Raw genomic sequence first — 18,177 nt, forward strand, 5'->3', positions numbered from 1 at the left:
ACCACCTACCCTGTTCCGAGGGACAGGATTAATCTTCATTTGGAGAGACAGGGAATAATTAGGGATAGTCAGCATGGCTTTGTCGGGGGAGATCGTGTCTAACTGAATTTTTCGAGGAGGTGACTCGATGTGTAGATGAGGGTAAAGCAGTTGATGTAGTCTACATGGACTTCAGTAAGAATTTTGATAAGGTCCCTCAACGGAGATTGGTTAAGAAGGTAAGAGCCCATGAGATCCAGGGCAATTTGGCAAATTGGATTCAAAATTGGCTTAGTGGCAGGAAACAGAACGTAATGGTCAAGGGCTGTTTTTACGAGTGGAAGCCTGTGACCAGTGGTGTACCACAGGGATCAGCGCTGGGACCCTTGCTGTTTGTAGTGTACATTAATGATTTAGACGTGAATATAGGAGGTATGATAAGTAAGTTCGCAGATGACACGAAAATTGGAGGTGTTGTAAATAGTGAGGAGGAAAGCCTTAGATTACAGGATGATATAAATGGGTGGAGCAGTGGCATATGGAATTTAATCCTGATAAGTGTGAGGTGATACATTTTGGGAGGACTAACAATGGATGGTAGGACCCTCGGAAGTACAGAAGGTCTGAGGGACCTTGGTGTATTTGTCCATAAATCACTGAAGGCAGCAGCACAGGTAGATAAGGTGGTTAGGAAGGCATATGGGATACTGAGGTTATGATGGAGCTGTATAAAATGTTAGTTAGACAACAGCTGGAGTACTGTGTACATTTCTGGGTCCCACATATAGGAAGGATGTGATTGCACTGGAGAGGGTGCAGAGGAGATTCACCAGGATGTTGCCTGGGCTGGAGCAATTCAGCTATGAAGAGAGACTGAAAAGGCTAGGGTTGTTTTCCTTCGAACAGAAAAGGCTGAGGGGGGACGATTGAGGGATACAAAATTATGAGGGGCATTGATAGGTTAGATAGGAAGAGACTTTTGGGATCAATAACCAGGGGGCATAGATTTAAGGTAAGGGACAGGAGGTTTAGAGGGGAATTGAGGAAAAGTTTTTTTCACCCAGAGGGTGGTTGGAATCTGGAATATACTGCCTGAAGGGGTGGTAGAGGCAGCAACCCTCACAACATTTAAGTATTTAGATGAGCACTTGAAACGCCATAGCATAGAAGGCTACGGGCCAAATGCTGGAAAATGGGACTAGAATAGTTAGGTGCTTGATGGCCGGCACAGACACGATGGGCCGAAGGGCCTGTTTCTGTGCTGTATAACTCTATGACTCTATTAATAGGAAAGGCCTATAAAGTTGCAAGAAATAGTAGTAAACCTGAGGAATGGGAGGATTTTAGAATACAGCAAAGGAGGACTATGAAAGTGATAAAGAAAGGGAGAATAGAATATGAATGTAAACTAGCAAAAAATATAAAAACGGATTGTAAAAGCTTCTACAGGTACGTACAAAGGAAACATTTGGCTGAGACAAATGTGGATCCATTACAGGCAGAGTCAGTAGAATTTATAATGGGGAATAGAGAAATGGCAGAGAAGCTAAATGATTACTTTGTGTCTGTCTTCACTGAGGAAGATACAAGAAATCTTCCACAGAATTAGAGATCCAAGGGATTCGGGGGAATGAGGAACTGAAGGAAATTATTAGTAAGAAGGTTGTATTGGAGAAATTAATGAGGCTGAAGGTTGATAAGTCCCGGGACCTGATATTCTATATCCCAGAGTGTTGAAAGAGGTAGCTATGGAGATAGTGGATGCATTGGTGATCATCTTCCAAAATTCTATAGATTCTGGAATGGTTCCTGCAGATTGGAAGGTCAAAAATGTCACCCCACTATTTGAGAAGGGAGGGAGAGAGAAAACAGGGAATTACAGACCTGTTAGCCTTACATCAGTAGTTGGGAAAATGCTAGAATCTATTCTAAAGGATGTGATAAATGGACACTTGGATAATAATGATCTGATTGGGCATAGTCAACATGGATTTATGAATGGGAAATCATGTTTGATGAACTTGTTGGAGTTTTCTGAGGATGTTACTAACAGAATTGATAAAGGGGAGTCATGGGATACTTGGATTTTCAAAGGCCTTTGATAAAGTCCCCCACAGGAGGTTGGTTAGCAAAATTAAAGCACATGGGATAGGAGGTAACATACTGGCATGGATTAAGGACTGGTTAACAGGCAGAAAACTGAGAGTAGAAATAAATGGGTCATTCTCGCGTTGGCAGGCTGTGACTAGTGGGGTATTGCAGGGATCAGTGCTTGCGTCCCAGCTGTTCACAATATATATCAATGATTTGGATGTGGGGGCCAAATGTAGTATTTCCAAGTTCACGAATGACACAAAACTAGGTGGGAATGTGTGTTGTGAGGAAGATGCAAAGTGGCTTCAAGGGGATTTGGAAAGGTTTAGTGAGTGGTCAAGAACATGGCAGATGGAATATAATGTGGAAAAATGTGAGGTTATCCACTTTGGTAGGAGGAACAGATGTGCAGAGTATTTCTTAAATGGTAAGAGATTAGAAAGTGTAGATGTACAAAGGGACCTGCGTGTCCTCGTCAATAAATCACTGAAAGCTAACATGCAGGTGCAGCAAGCAATTAAGGCAGCTAATGGTATGTTATCCTCTTGCAATAAAGATTTTGAGTAGAGGAGTAGTGACGTCTTGTTTCAATCGTATAGAACCTTGGTTAGACCACAACTGCAGTACTGTGTGCAGTTTTGATCCCCTTAACTTCGGAAAGATATTATTGCCATAGAAGGAGTGCAATGAAGGTTCACCAGACTTGTTCCCAGGATGGCGGGACTGTCCTATGAACAGAGATGGGGGAAACTGGGCCTGTATTCTCTAGAGTTCCAAAGAACGAGAGGTGATCTCATTGAAACCTCCAAAATACTTAAAGGGATAGACAGGGTAGATGCAGGTAAGATGTTTCCCCTGATTGGGGAGTCTGGAACCAGGGGACACAATTTCAAAATAAGGGGGAAGCCACTTAGGACAGAGATGAGGGGAAATTTCTTTAGAACAACGAACAACAAAGAACAGTACAGCACAGGAACAGGCCATTCGGCCCTCCAAGCCTGCGTCGATCTTGATGCCTGCCTCAACTAACACCTTCTGCACTTCCGGGGCCCATATCCCTCTATTCCCTTCCTATTCATGTATTTGTCAAGATGTCTCTTAAACGTCGCTATGGTATCTGCTTCCACCACCTCCCCTGGCAGCAAGTTTACTCAGAGGGTTGTGAATCTTTGGAATTCTCTACCCCAGAGGGCTGTGAAAGCTCAGTCATTGAGTATGTTTAAAGCAGAGATTGACAGATTTCTAAATATCAATGACATAAGGAGATATGCGGATAGTGTGGGAAAAAGGCATTGAAGTGGATGATCTGCCATGATTGTGTTGAATGGCCTACTCCTGCTCCTATGTTCCTATAAGATCATAGATCTGAAACATTAACTCTCTCTCCATCGATGCTGCCAGACCTGCTGAGTATTTCCAGCATTTTCTGTTTTTGTTTTGGGTTAGGAAAGGTTAATCCTGAGGATTACTTGCAAGTTAAATTATGATTGAAGGATAACGGGACATCGGACCAGCGTGATAAAATTCCAAATGATCCATTGTCATTGAAGATCACCATCAAGCATTCCTTCCAATCCTATTCACTATCCAAACAATTTCTGGAAAATTATCTTTTCCCATTAAAACTAGCACTTGCAGTTCCTATACCTGCACCCTCTGCATGAACCTATACTATTTCAATGTAGTTCAATCCCTAGGTACAACAACAACTTATATTTCTACAGCACCTTTAACATAATTAAACATCCCAAGGAGCTTTACAGGAGCATTATAAAGCAAAGTATAACATTTAAGAAGTATTTAGATGAGCACTTGAAATGTCATTGCTTGTCACGGGCCAAGTGCTGGAAAATGGGATTAGAATAGATAGGTGCTTGATGGTCAGCACAGACACGATGGGCTGAAGGTCCTGTTCCTGTGCTGTATAACTCTATGACTGAGCCACAAAAGGAAATATTCGGGCAGATGGCCAAAAGCTTGATCAAACTGGTCGGTTTTAAGGAGTGTCTTGAAGGAGGAAAGCAAGATGGAGAGGTGTAGAGAGGGTATTCCAGAGTTTGGGGCCTAGGCAACTGAAGGCACGGTCACCAATGGTAGAGCGATTAAATGAACAGACTATCATCCAAATGGAAAAAGGCATGCTCGCAGGGAGAATGAATCAGAAAGGGCAATATAGCCCCAGATTTTCCAACTTGCACTCTGAGCTGGGAGGATGGAACCTTGGAATTATTCCTACAATCTCTAAGAATGTGGCACCATACTCAAACTAAAATGGTCACGTGGTGCTCTACTGCTGCTGTAGATATATAGCATATTTCAGACACATACCGCATTTTTGAATGGAGGTAGCAGTGATGCATCAGGTTAATAAGAATGTAAAGACATAAAAACAGGGCCTTTACATTCTACCAGCTCAGGAAAATAAGCGAATGGGGGCAGAGACATGTTGAGGTTGCTCTCCAGTTAAAGAATGAGGAGGGCCATAACTACTGTAGATAATGTAACAACCATTGTCCATAAATTTTCACAAAGAAAACAGCACACAATGTGACTGGCAAAAGAACCAAAGATGACATGAGGGAGAACGATTTTGCACAGCGAGTGGTTACTTTCTGGAAAGTCCTGTCTGCAATTATGCAATTCAGGACAAGACCAAGCACTGTAACTGTCTTCAAAATACATAAGCAGGTTCAAATGAGTTTAACACAATTATGAAAAATAATTACATAGCAAGTCACACCAGTGATAGCCCTTCAGGTTATTTTCCTGAATTGTCATTTGGATGTGGTGGGCCAGCAAATGGGTGGCTGGCAGCCTACCCTGCTAGACCACAGATGTCGCAGTCAGCTTGTATTACAGAGGAAAATCCTTCCAATATTTGCACTGTATCAAGAAACAGGAATCAAAAATAAACTCTTCCCTTCCTATTTGTTATCAACCTCATTAGAGTGATGCTGCATGCCTAGATGCATATCAACCTCACTCGGTGTAAAGTATTAACAAAGGCAGATCTAGTTGGGTCCTAACTCTCCAAATACAGGAGTCTCATTAATTAACTACCAGAGTGAGACACTGCAGCAATGTTAGCAATACAAATCTCCTGAGAACTTGATCTGAAGACCACAATCTTAAAGCACCAGGCTACAGCGAGATCTGTGAGTCCAGCAGTCACGAATAGTCTTGCATCCAGTACTACAAAAATGCCTGCTACAGATGTCACTGAGCCTCCATCTTCACCACTAAATAAAGGGAGGGGCATTCAAGTTGTATAGTTCTGTAACAGTTTAGAAATAAGATGATAGTTTGTGGTTGGAGGGGCAGTGAGGAGTGGCAATGGTCTGTCTGAAACTGACATTTATGAGGGATCTAATATGAATTTCAGTTATACCTCCAAATCCCAATATCTCTTGTAATTCAAGATCTGCAGGTCTGCTGTCTGTGCAGTGTCTTGGGAGTAAGCCTGAAGAGGTCCACCATGCACGTACAAGTAAATCTGACAACACCAGTCAGGGAATACACTGGACAATGAAGTACAGATAAATGGGGAGACTTCATACTGATGATTTGCTCACTTTAGATTGAACAGCTTGCAACTGCTTTCAGATTACATTTTGTGATCAACCTACCCTCCATAGGATTACCTCAAATGGCCAATTATAACCAAATGAAGTTTGAAATTTCTTTTTCCAGTATGAGATATAAACTTCTCTTTCTTGTCAGAAAACATTAACACTAAACCCTAAATTCGCATGGCCTGAGAAGCAGAATTTCTTTATGGGTAGAAGGATTGGATTTCTGTCCCAGGACTAATTTTCCTGGACAATATCTCCCACCTAACCATCTATAGAGGCTCTATTCATTCAGAAAATGTTGAGTATGAGATAAGAGATATGAGCATACCTACGGATTTAAACAGAAGTGCAGTAGAGCAGCAGCAGAGAATCAGGATCTAGATTAAAGAAATTAGATTAAAATTTAAAAAAATAAGCAAACTTGAATTGGAGAGGCCAGAGGTAAGGGGAGCATTAGCATTAGAGAGAGAGGGTAAAAAAAAACCTAAAGTGACGTCAGAATAAGGGAAATTGATTGGCTAGTAGCTTTTGAGTGATTTTAAGTCTTCAGTTTATTGCTGTTAATTTAGTTAATACTCTAATAAATAGAAGCATGGCGGGGCATCTCTGTCCCATGGAGTGCACATCTTGTACAATGTACTTCTCAGGGGGAGATCGTGTCTAACTAACTTGATTGAATTTTTCGAGGCGGTGACTAGATGTGTAGATGAGGGTAAAGCAGTTGATGTAGTCTATATGGACTTCAGTAAGGCTTTTGATAAGGTCCCGCATGGGAGATTGGTTAAGAAGGTAAGAGCCCGTGGGATCCAGGGCAATTTGGCAAATTGGATCCAAAATTGGCTTAGTGGCAGGAAACAAAAGGTAATGGTCAAGGGTCGTTTTTGCGAGTGGAAGCCTGTGACTAATGGTGTACTACAGGGATCGGTACTGGGACCCTTGCTGTTTGTAGTGTACATTAATGATTTAGACGTGAATATAGGAGGTATGATTAGTAAGTTCGCCGATGACACGAAAATTGGTGGTGTTGTAAATAGTGAGGAGGAAAGCTTTAGATTACAGGACAATACAGATGGGCTGGTAAGATGGGCAGAGCAGTGGCAAATGGAATTTAATAGTGAGAAGTGTGAGGTGATGCATTTTGGGAGGACTAACAAGGCAAGGGAATATACAATGGATGGTAGGATCCTAGGAAGTACAGAGAGTCAGAGGGACCTTGGTGCACTTGTCCATTGATCATTGAAGGCAGCAGCACAGGTAGATAAGGTGGTTAGGAAGGCATATGGGATACTTGCCTTTATTAGCCGAGGCATAGAATATAAGAACAGGGAGGTTATGATGGAGTTGTATAAAATGCTAGTTAGGCCACAGCTGGAGTACTGTGTACAGTTCTAGGCACCACACTGTGGAAGGATGTGATTGCACTGGAGAGGGTGCAGAGGAGAGTCACCAGGATGTTGCCTGGGCTGGAGCATTTCAGCTATGAAGAGAGACTGAAAAGGCTAGGGTTGTTTTCCCTAGAGCAGAGAAGGCTGAGGGGGGGACATGTTTGAGGTGTACAAAATTAGTGGAGGGGTCAAGAACCAGGGGCATAGATTTAAGGTAAGGGACAGGAGGTTTAGAGGGGATTTGAGGAAACCTTTTTTTCACTCAGAGGGTGGTTGGAATCTGGAATGCACTGCCTGAAGAGGTGGTAGAGGCAGGAACCCTCACAACATTTAAGAAGTATTTAGATGAGCACTTGAAACACCATAGCATACAAGGCTACGGGCCAAGTGCTGGAAAATGGGATTAGAATAGTGAGGTGCTTGATGGCTGGCACAGACACGATGGGCCAAAGGGTCTGTTTCTGTGCTGTATAACACTATCATTCTATAATGTGGAAACTCCAGACATTTCTTGTGTTCTGGACCGTCAGATGTGCAGGAAGTGTCATTAGCTGGAGGAGCCCGAGCTCCAGGTTTCACAGCCTGCATCACAGCAGTGCATCTGCGAGGCTGAGAGCTCTACGGTTTCTCGAGGTGAGCACCCCGCAGCTTAAGTGCGTGCAGGCAGACAGGGAATGGAAAACGCCAGACAGTCAAGGAGGACCAGGCAGGGACTACAGGGGTGCAGCTCACGCTTTACCCAGTATTCAGTTCTGAATACTGATGAAGTGATGGTTCCTCTGGGGAGTACAAACAGGGTTAAATCCACAGCACCACAGTTGGCTCAGCGGTATCGGGGGGGGCGATGGGGGAGTAGGAGGATTGGCAAAGCGATAGTGACAGGGGATATAATAGTTAGGTGAACAGACAAGCGTTTCTGTGGTCGTAGACATGAGTCCAGGAGTGTATGTTGTCTCCCTGGTGCCAGGATACAGAATGTCATTGAATGATCTGTAGTGGGGGGGGGGGGGGGGGGAGGTGATCAGCCAGAGGTCGGGGTCCATATCAATGCCGACGTAGGTAGAAAGAGGGATGAGGTCCTAAAGGCAGATTTTAAGGAGCTAGGAAAGTGATTACTAAGTAGTACTTCAAAGGTGGTAATCTCCAGTACCATGCATTCGTGAGTACAGCAATAAGAGGTTAGAGCAGATGATTGCACGGCTGGAAAGATGATGAAGGAGGAAGGGCTTAAGATTCCTGGGACATTGGTACTGGTTCTGGGGGAGGTGGGATTTGTACAGATCGAACTAGTTGCATCTCAACACAGCCTGGTCCAATGGCCGCATGGGGCAGTTCGCTAGTTCTGGTGGAATAGGTTTAAACATTCAGCAGGGGGATAGAAACTGGGATGTACCACTAGAAAGGAGAAACAAGGTGCAGAAAGAATTGGGAAAGACAAGTAGCACTAGAGAGAATACAAGAATGTCTAAATTATGTTTACAGTGCATGTGTGTAAATGCACAATATGTGCTGAATTTAATGATCCTGCTGCAATTACGCAGTGGGTGGCCATTTTGCATACTGGAGACGTGGCCACCTCCCCCCCAAGGGGCTGCAGGTGCTAGTGCGATATTTAAAAGCCTGCCATCCCTGCATTCACTCCTGCCTTAGATTCACTGGCAGCTTGGTGCAGCTTTAAACTTAGCATGACTGGTTCCTGGACCACCCCCCCACCCCTAATGAGGGCAGCACAGGATAGCTGAGGCAAGACAAAGGGTGGCCACATGGTTCAGCGATGCCTCCCGGCAGATTCGCCTCCAGGCTGCCGCGGCAAGGCAGGAGGTTCTCTACCCCAGCAAGAGCAGGAAGAGGCCCTCCTGCCTGACCCAGCAGAACCTCATTTTCAGTTGCCCAATGGCCTGCTCAATAGTCACTCGAGTGGAGCTGTGTCAATTGTTCTACCTCTCCTCCGCTGCATTGCAAGGGTTCCTCACAGGTGTAATTAGCCAAGTCTTCAATGGATACCCCCTGTCCCCGAGATTCCATCCCTGAAGGCGAACAGGGGGCTTGAAAAGCTGTGGCCCCCGGGACTGCTGAAGTATGTAGGCATCATGGCTGCTTCCCAGGAAACGGGCACACAACTGCAGGAAACGCTTTTGGTGGTCACAGACCAGTTGAACATTGATTGAATGGAAGCCCTTCATGTTGATGAAGGTGGCTGGCTGGCTCACCCAAAGAGAGCCTTGATGGCCACAGTGTGCAATCTATCACACCTTACACCCAGGGAAATTCAGCGATGGCCCCGAATGCAATGGCCCGACTGTCAGGGTTGGTTGGTAGGTAGCGCACATATTCGCCGGATCTCTTGATGCAGCGGTGGGCTGATGCCTGGAAGATCCCACACATGTCCTCAGTGGATCCCTGGAAAGATCCAGATGCTAAAAGTTTAATGCCACGGTGATCTTCAGGGCCACTAGCATACGGTGACCCCAAATCCCACTCGGCTGGATTGCAGCATGGCACAAAGTCAGTGTTGACTTCTCTGGAGAGCCGTAATCTTCATTAAAATGATCTCGCCAGGGTCCCTGATGGGCCTCAGAGGTCATATCACAGAGCTGTTTGCTCACCCAATACTGCCCCCCCAACACCCACATTAAACCCTTGCAGAGCCCCTCTACACCCACACTCAACCACTGCAGAGCCCCCCCATACCCACAAACAACCTTTGCAGAGCCCCCGGACCCCCTTGCACAGCCTGCAGAAGCAGAGTCTGACAACGGCCTCCGAAGCTCCCCTTCCTCTATGCTGTAATGCTCAGAGCTGCTTCCACGTCGTGGTAACATGCCTATTGCCTCGGTGCCGGCAAGTTTTGACAGTTGTGAACCCGAAGGCCCATAAGTGTTGCCTGTCGTTTGGAAAATCAAGAGCCTATTATTATTTATTTTATTTATTTATTTAGAGATACAGCACTGAAACAGGCCCTTCGGCCGATTGAGTCTGTGCCGACCAACAACCACCCATTTATACAAAACCTACAGCAATCCCATATTCCCTATCACCTCCCTACACTAAGGGCAATTTACAATGGCCAATTTACCTATCACCTGCAAGTCTTTGGATGTGGGAGGAAACCGGAGCACCTGGCGAAAACCCACGCTAACACAGGGAGAACTTGCAAACTCCGCACAGGCAGTACCCAGAATCGAACCTGGGTCCCTGTAGCTGTGAGGCTGCGGTGCTAAACACTGCGCCACTGTGCCGCCCATGATCTTATGATCCTGTAGTTTTTTTTTCTTTTCCAGGAAGTATGCAGTGTGCCTTTAAGGCTGTAAAAGGACCAGTACTCCTTTAAGAAGCAAGCCTCCGGAATTACCAAGATGATGCATTTTGGTTGCCATTGGATACAACCATACAGAGATGGAATCAACCAGCTTCAAAGCATGCATCCTGGTTACCAAGCAACAGCCATTCGGAGACCAAGGACAAAATATACAATGTTGCGATTAACTGTTTGAAACTAGCTTAAAAAATACTGGCTTTTGACAGACATGGACTGTCTGCCAGCATATATTAAAGAAAATAAGAGAGAGCGGCACAGTGGCGCAGTGGTTAGCACCGCAGCCTCACAGCTCCAGCGACCTGGGTTCAATTCTGGGTACTGCCTGTGTGGAGTTTGCAATTTCTCCCTGTGTCTGCGTGGGTTTCCTCCCACATGCCAAAGACTTGCTGGTTGATAGGTAAATTGGCCATTATAAATTGCCCCTAGTCTAGGTAGGTGGTAGGGAAATATAGGGACAGGTGGAGATGTGGTAGGAATATGGGTTTAATGTAGGATTAGTATAAATGGGTGGTTGATGGTCGGCACAGACTCGGTGGGCCGAAGGGCCTGTTTCAGTGCTGTATCTCTAAAAAAACTACAACTAAAAGCTCTCCCTCTGTCTGCTTAAACCCTATTTATTATACTCTCAGAAGTCTGATAAATCATGCCAGATTAATTTCTTAAAAGGAAATAACCAATTATTTTAACTACTGAACTGTAATTGCTGAAATCATCGTTGGACGGATGAGGAATTGAAGCTATGGATGTTGGACACTTTTTTTATTCCCATCGGATGGCTGCGAGGACTTCAAGAACCCTGGACTGTTCTACATTGGAAGATTCCATTTCGGCAGGAGCATAAATCTGCACGGACTTTATTGTATTTACTTTTTTTTTAAATCTTGTTTATATCTTAATAGTGCTTAAGAATTTAGTTTTTCTAATTAAACAGTTAATTTGTTGATCTAAAGACACCTGGTTTGGTTTGCCCCCTACAGGGGTTAATAGATGGTTCGATTCGGCTGTCTTTAATTTGGAAAGCTTAAAGTGATATGTTAGGCGATCTGTGGAATGGTGGGACTATTTGACAATGCATTGCTCCCACCGCAATCAGAATTATATATGTTCATTGGGGGTTTTGTCTTGAGTGGTCAGTCATAACACCATCACTGAACTGTAATTAATTACATTTAAATGCTTTAAAAGAGCAGTTCAGCCATTTAAAATAGTTCCATGTTGTGTTGGGGCTTCAATGCTGCCATGGTGCTTTCCCCAAAGCTGACAAAATCTGGAATCTGGATTTCCGGGCAGAGGTTCTGCTGCAATTCTCTGTCCCCCACGCCACCATATTTGCCTTATACAGCCGCTTTAAGTTCTGCGAGCTGTAGGTGTAAATAGCCACAAGGGAATATGCTATTGTGGTGATAACAGACCTGGCTCAAAAAAGGGCAGGACTGGGTACTAAATATTCCTGGATACAAGGTATTCAGAAATATAGGGAAGGAAAGAAAGGAGGAGGGTGGCAGCACTAATTAAGGAGAACTGAAGAGAGAGAGGATATCCTAGAGGGGTCAAGGACAGAATCTATTTAGTTAGAGTGAAGAAACAATAGTGATACCATTACACTACTGCGTGCAACCATACGCTACCAAATAGTGGGAAAGAAATAGGCTGGAATTTTACGTTGGGCTGGAGGGGCCGCCCACTGGCCAAAAAGTCAAGGGTGAGCCCACCTCCACAAGGCCTGGAAGCCATGCCGTAATTTTACGCTGCCCAGGCCCTTAATTGGCCTTGGGCGGGACTTCCACCCCGAGGCAGGAAGTCCTGCCTCCAAGAGCTGTCAGCCAATTAGTGCACCGGCAGCTCTCCAGTCTCAGCAGCTCTACTGGAAGCCACTGCCAGAACTGCACCTAGCAAGAAAAGCAGCAATGGAGGAAGTATAAAGAGCAGCAGCACAGCAGAGCGAGACCAACAGCGGGAACACAGCAAGTGCAGCAGGTATAAAGAGCTCGGGGGTTCATAGCGAAGCAACCGGATTTAAAAAAAAGAGAAAAAAAAATCCAAGTGTGATGCCACAGGAAAGCAAGTAAGTGGCTGGTGAGCATTTTTCTTTTTCTCTCTCTATGTTAGGGCATTCATTCAAACTCTGAGCCGTGAAATTAAAAATTTCTATCGGGCTAAGTATATCAGGACGTACATTAAAAAGAGTATTCGTGCAGAGCAGGTCTAAGGCATTAATTAAAATAATAGTTTAAATAAGGTACTAACTAGATTGTAAAAGAGGGAATAGAGGTTTTAGATTTGATCGAGTGATTTGTATAAAAACTAAAAAAAAACTGAAGCCTATTTGATAATTCATCATATTTAAAATCAGTGCCCAATTAGTCAATCAGATCTAGTGGATAATGTTAAATATTAGATAATAGGGAATAATAGAAGACTGAATTTTTCAATAAATTAAAATCTAAAGTTTTTAGAGTCATAGAGAGATACAGCACCAAAACAGGCCCTTCGGCCCAACGAGTCCATGCCAACCATCAACCACCCATTTATACTAATCTTACATTAATCCCATTTTCCCTCTCACATCTCCACCTTCCCTCAATTCTCCTACCACCTACCTACACTCGGAGAAATTTTTTACAATGGCCAATTTACCTATCAACCTGCAAATCTTTGGCATGTGGGAGGAAACCAGAGTACCTGGAGGAAACCCACGTGGTCACAGGGAGAACTTGCAAACTCCGCACAGACAGTACCCAGAACCGAACCTGGGTTGCTGGAGCTGTGAGGCTGCAGTGCTAGCCACTGCACCACTGTGCCGCCCATAATAAGAGAATAAGAGTTAAGTAAAACATTTCAATTAACCTCCATATAAAATAAAATGACGTCAGCATAGGAGAAGCAGCTGATAAATAGCAAGTTTAATAGTCTAATAAATAGTAAGTTTAATAGTCTAATAATTAGAGGCCTGGCAGAGCAGCTCAGACCCATGGAGAGTGCATCCTGCTCCATGTAGGAACTCAGGACAGTTCCCATGTCCTGGAAAACTACATGTGCAGGAAGTGTCGTCAGCTGCAACAGCTTGAGCAGCAGCTGGTGCCACTGTGGCGCATCCAGGAGTTGAGAGTTTCGTGGATAACATGTCTATAGATGTGGCCACCCGTAGCTTAAGGGTATGCAGGTAGTGTTCGGAATGGGTGACTGACAGGCAAAGAGGACCAGGCAAGTAGTACAGGAGTCCCAAGTGCATCTCACACTCCAACCAATATTCCAGTCTGAATACTGGGGAGAGTGTGCAGCCAGAGCTTAGTTCAAGGCACCATGGCTGGCTCAGTTATATGGTGGGGGGGGGGGGGGCGACGGATGGGAGGACAGGGGGAAGATTGGAAAAGCAATAGTGATAGGGGATTCAATAGTTTAGGGGAAGTGACACATTTTTGCAACAGCAGAGGTGAATCCAGGAAGGTATGTTGCCTCCCTGGTGCCAAGGTCAAGGACGTTACTGAACAGCTGCAGAGCACTCTTGGGGGGAGAGGGTGAGCAGCCAATGGTCGTGATCCAGCTCAACCAATGACATAGGCAGAAAGAGGAATGAGGTCCTGCAAGCAGAACTTGGGGAGATAGGAAAGAAACTAGCAAGCAGGACCTCAAAAGTAGTAATCTCTGGATTACTCCCAATATCTCGCACAAGTTGATAACTTGGCAGGGGTATGGGAACCAGGAGATAATATTATAGAGGAAAACCAAGGGGCACAGAAAATTGGGAGAGACAGAAAGCACTAGAGTAGGAAATAGTAAGGTATTAGGTGGGGTCAGAGTAAGAGGGAATGTATGTAATAAGGTCTAAATTAGGTTTAGTGTGCATTTATGTGAATGTGCAGAGCCTGGCAAATAAGGCTGGTGAGCTGCAGGTGCAGATAGCCATGTGAAAGTATGATGCAGTGTCGATAACGGAGAACTGGCTCAAAAAAGGGCAGCACTGGGTACTTAATATTCCTGGATACAAGGTGTTCAGGAAAGATAGGGAAAGGAGGAAAGGAGGAGAGGTCGCTGTATTTATTCAAGAGAACATTACAGTGCTGGATAGAGAAGATGTCCTGGAGGGGTCAAGGACAGAATCTATTTGGTTGGAGCTAAGAAACAATAGAGGTACCATTACATTGCTGGGGTATTCTAAAAGTCACCGCCGAGTGAGAAAGATGTAGAGACAAATTTGCAAGGAAATTACAGACAGGTGCAAGAATTATAGAATAGTTATAAGGGGACACTTGAATTATCCTAATACAGATTGGGATAGTAATATTGTAAAGGGCAGAGAGGGACAAAAGTTTCTAGAGTGCGTTCTGGAGAATTTTTTATATCAGAATGTTTCCAATCCAATGAGGAAAGAGGTACTGCTGGATCTGGTTCTGGGGAAAGAATTGGTCAAGTGAATCCAGTGTCAGTGGGGGAACATTTAGGGAACAGTGATCATATCATCATAAGGTTTAGGTTACCAATCAAGAGTAAAAATAATTAACTGAGGGAGGACCATCTTCAATAGGGTGAGAAAGGATCCGGTCCAGGTAAACTGGAATCAAAAATTGGAAGGCAAAACTCTAACTGAACAATGGGCTGCCTTAAAAGAGGAGATAGCTCGGGTACAGTCAAGGTACATTCCAACGATGGGGAAGGGTCGGACAAACAAATCCAGAGCTCCCTGGATGACGTGAGAGATACAAAGCAAGATGACGCAGAAAAAGGGTGCATCGGATGTTATGTGGATAATACAAGTGAGAACCAGGCTGAATATAAAAGGTTCAGAGGGGAAGTGTAAAAGCAAATAAGAGAAGCAAAAAGAGAGTATGAAAGAGACTGGCAGTTAACATAAAAGAGTATCCAAAAATCTTCTATAGGCACATAAATAGTAAAAGAGTGGTAAAAAGGAGGAGTGGGGCCGATTAGGGACGTAAAGGGGGATTTACACATGGAGGCAGGGGGCATAGCTGAGCTATTAAATGGGTACTTTGTATCTGTCTTCACCAAGGAAGAAGATGCCACCAAAAGTGTCGGGAAAAAGGAGGTATTTGAGACACTGGATGGGCTAAAAATTGATAAAGAGGCAGTACTTAAAGTTGATAAGTCATCAAGACCAGATGAGATGCATTCGAGGACACATAAAGAAGTAAGGGTGGAAATTGCAGAGACACTGGCCATAATCCTCCAATCCTCCTTAGATACAGGGGTTGTGCCAGAGGACTGAGAATTGCAAATGTTAGACCTTTGTTCAAAAAAGGGTATAAGGGTAAGCCCAGCAACTACTGGTCCGTCAGTTTAACCTTGGGGATGGGAAAGCTTTTAGAAACGAAAATTCAGGACAAAATTAACCATTACTTTTATAAATGTGGATTAATTAAGGAAAGCCAGCACCGATTTGTTAAGGGCAAATTTTGTTTGACCAAATTGCTTGAGTTTTTTGATGAGGTAACAGAGACGATTGAGGGTAATACAGTTACATACATGGACTTCAAAAAGGCATTTGATAAAATGCCACGTAACAGGCTTGTCAGCAAAGTTAAAGCCTATAGAATAAAAGGGAAAGTATCAGTACGGATATGAAATGGGCTAAGTGATAGGAAACAGAGCAGTTGTGAATGGTTGTTTTTTGGACTGGAGGAAGATAAATAGTGGGATTCCCCAGGGGTCAGTGTTAGGACTCCTGCTTTTCTTGATCTTTATTAATGATCTAGACTTGGGTATACAGAGCACAATTTCAAAATTTGCAAATGTCATAAAACGTGGAAATATTGTGAACTGTGGGGATGATAGTGATAAACTTCAAGAGGGTACAAACATGATGATGGAATGGATGGATGAATTTTAATGCAGAGAAGTGTGAAGTAATTCATTTTGGTAGGAAGAATGAGGACAGGCAATATAAAATAAAGGGTACAATTCTAAAGAGGGTGCAGCAGCAGAGGGACCTGTGGGTATATGTGCACAAATCACTGATGGTTGCAGAGCACGTTGGGAAAGCAGTTAATAAAGCATATGGGATCCTGGGCTTTATAAATAGGGGCATAGCGTACAAAAACAAGGAAGTTATGATAAACCTGTACAAAATACTGGTTCAGCCTCAACTGCAGTATTGTGCCCAGTTCTGGGCACACACTTTAGGGAGGATGCAAAGGCATTAGAGAGGTTTAGAAAAATTCACAAGAATGGCTGCAAGGATGAGAAATTTCAGTTACATAGATAGATTAAAGAAGCTGTGTCTGTTCTCCCTAGAGAAGATGAAAAGGAGAATTGATAGAGGTGTTCAAAATCATGAGGGGTCTGGACAAAGTAGATAGGGAGAAACTGTTCCCATTGACAGAAGGATCCAGAACCAGATGACACCAATTTAATGTGATTGGCAAAAGAAGCAACGGCAACATGAGGAAAAACATTTTCATGCAGTGAGTGGTTAGGACCTGGAATGCACTGCCTGAGAGTGTACTGGAAAATTCAATAGAGGCCTTCAAAACAGAACTGGACAATTATCTAAAGAGAACAAATTTGCAGGGGTACAGGGAAAAGGCAGGGGAGTGGGATCAGATGGCTTGCTCTTGCAGAGGGCCAGCATGAACACAATGGGCTGAATGGCCTCCTTCTGTGCTATAACTATTCTATGATAAGCACCTGATGAGAACAAATTGCAGGGCTATAGCGAAAGAGCAGGGAAGTGGGACTAACTAAATTGCTTTTGCAGATAGCCAGCAGGGGATCGATGGGCCGAATGCCCTCCTTCTGTGTTGTAACCATATGATTCTACCAAGGACACAAATGACAGATGGTTGCAAGAGTGTTATGGTCGATAGGATGTCAGTGACGTTGGCAAAAGACCTGTGTCAAATGGGATAGCATCTTGCTTGTGGCTTAATAAGGTATGGTCCTCACTCAATATGCCCTGGAAAACACTGACGATTATGGCCTCATTTAAGGAACACTTTGCTGGTCGCTATAAATGGAAAACTCAACAAATGGTTTTTCTCACTGTAATAATAGTGGGAAGATAGTGTTTTTAAAGGAACAAGGTCCAATTATTCTTTTGCTTCCAATTTGGGGGTGGGGGGGGGGGGTGCCTTTTTATTTATATACTGGAATTAAACAAGAACAAAATGTTAAAACTCACTCCAGAAACAGGTAAATTAGAAATTAATGTTCTTGCTTGAATCCTGATGGTTCCGAAACAAAAATATTATGCCATGCTTAATAGATTTTTTGCGATTTAAAAAATGTAAAGAAGTAGAAAGTATTAAAAGAAATTTTTAAAACTTTTCCCTCAAATTTTCTCTTTTCCTCTCTTCAAAGCATCAACTCCTCATTGGGGCATGACTGCAGAAGTGCTAGTCACTTTACAGTGCATCATCCAAGTGGTTATTCTTTATTGAGCCTAGAAAATGAATGTTGGTAGGTTATAGGTCGTTAAAAGGCAGCATAGTTAAGCCCGATCCTGTCCTTAGCTAACATCCACACAAGCATACTTCCAGGACCTCAAAACGTAGCAAAGTAGGAAGAGGAAACCTGCTCAATTTTCTCATCAATCAGGAAATCTAAGGTTAATTGTAGTGTCCCTGCCGGCACTCCAGCTGAGATCAACTAACATGGCTTAGACAAGGTACCGAACCTGGGTCCTCCCTACACTGTACAGCTCAGCTATTCACTCTGCAAAGTTGCTAAACCAGTGGGTGAAAAATTGTACAAAATAGCAATGCACAACTACAAATCTGTCATTCCATGCTATCAATTTCAACACAACTGAAGTAAACTACAGCTAACTTTCCAAAAATTAAAGTAGGAATCTGAGCATCTAGTGATGAATCTT

General features: G+C 43.7%; 1 protein-coding gene across 14 annotated transcripts in view; it reads right to left on the reverse strand.

Annotated features, from left to right (window-relative positions):
* LOC137369472 (multiple PDZ domain protein) overlaps positions 1–18,177 on the reverse strand; it is a 419,370-nt gene that overhangs the window by 129,485 nt on the left and 271,708 nt on the right. The gene's annotated exons all lie outside the window — the stretch shown is intronic.

The sequence above is a fragment of the Heterodontus francisci genome, chromosome 4, assembly GCF_036365525.1.
Source record: "Heterodontus francisci isolate sHetFra1 chromosome 4, sHetFra1.hap1, whole genome shotgun sequence".
Taxonomy (NCBI): Eukaryota; Metazoa; Chordata; class Chondrichthyes; order Heterodontiformes; family Heterodontidae; genus Heterodontus; species Heterodontus francisci.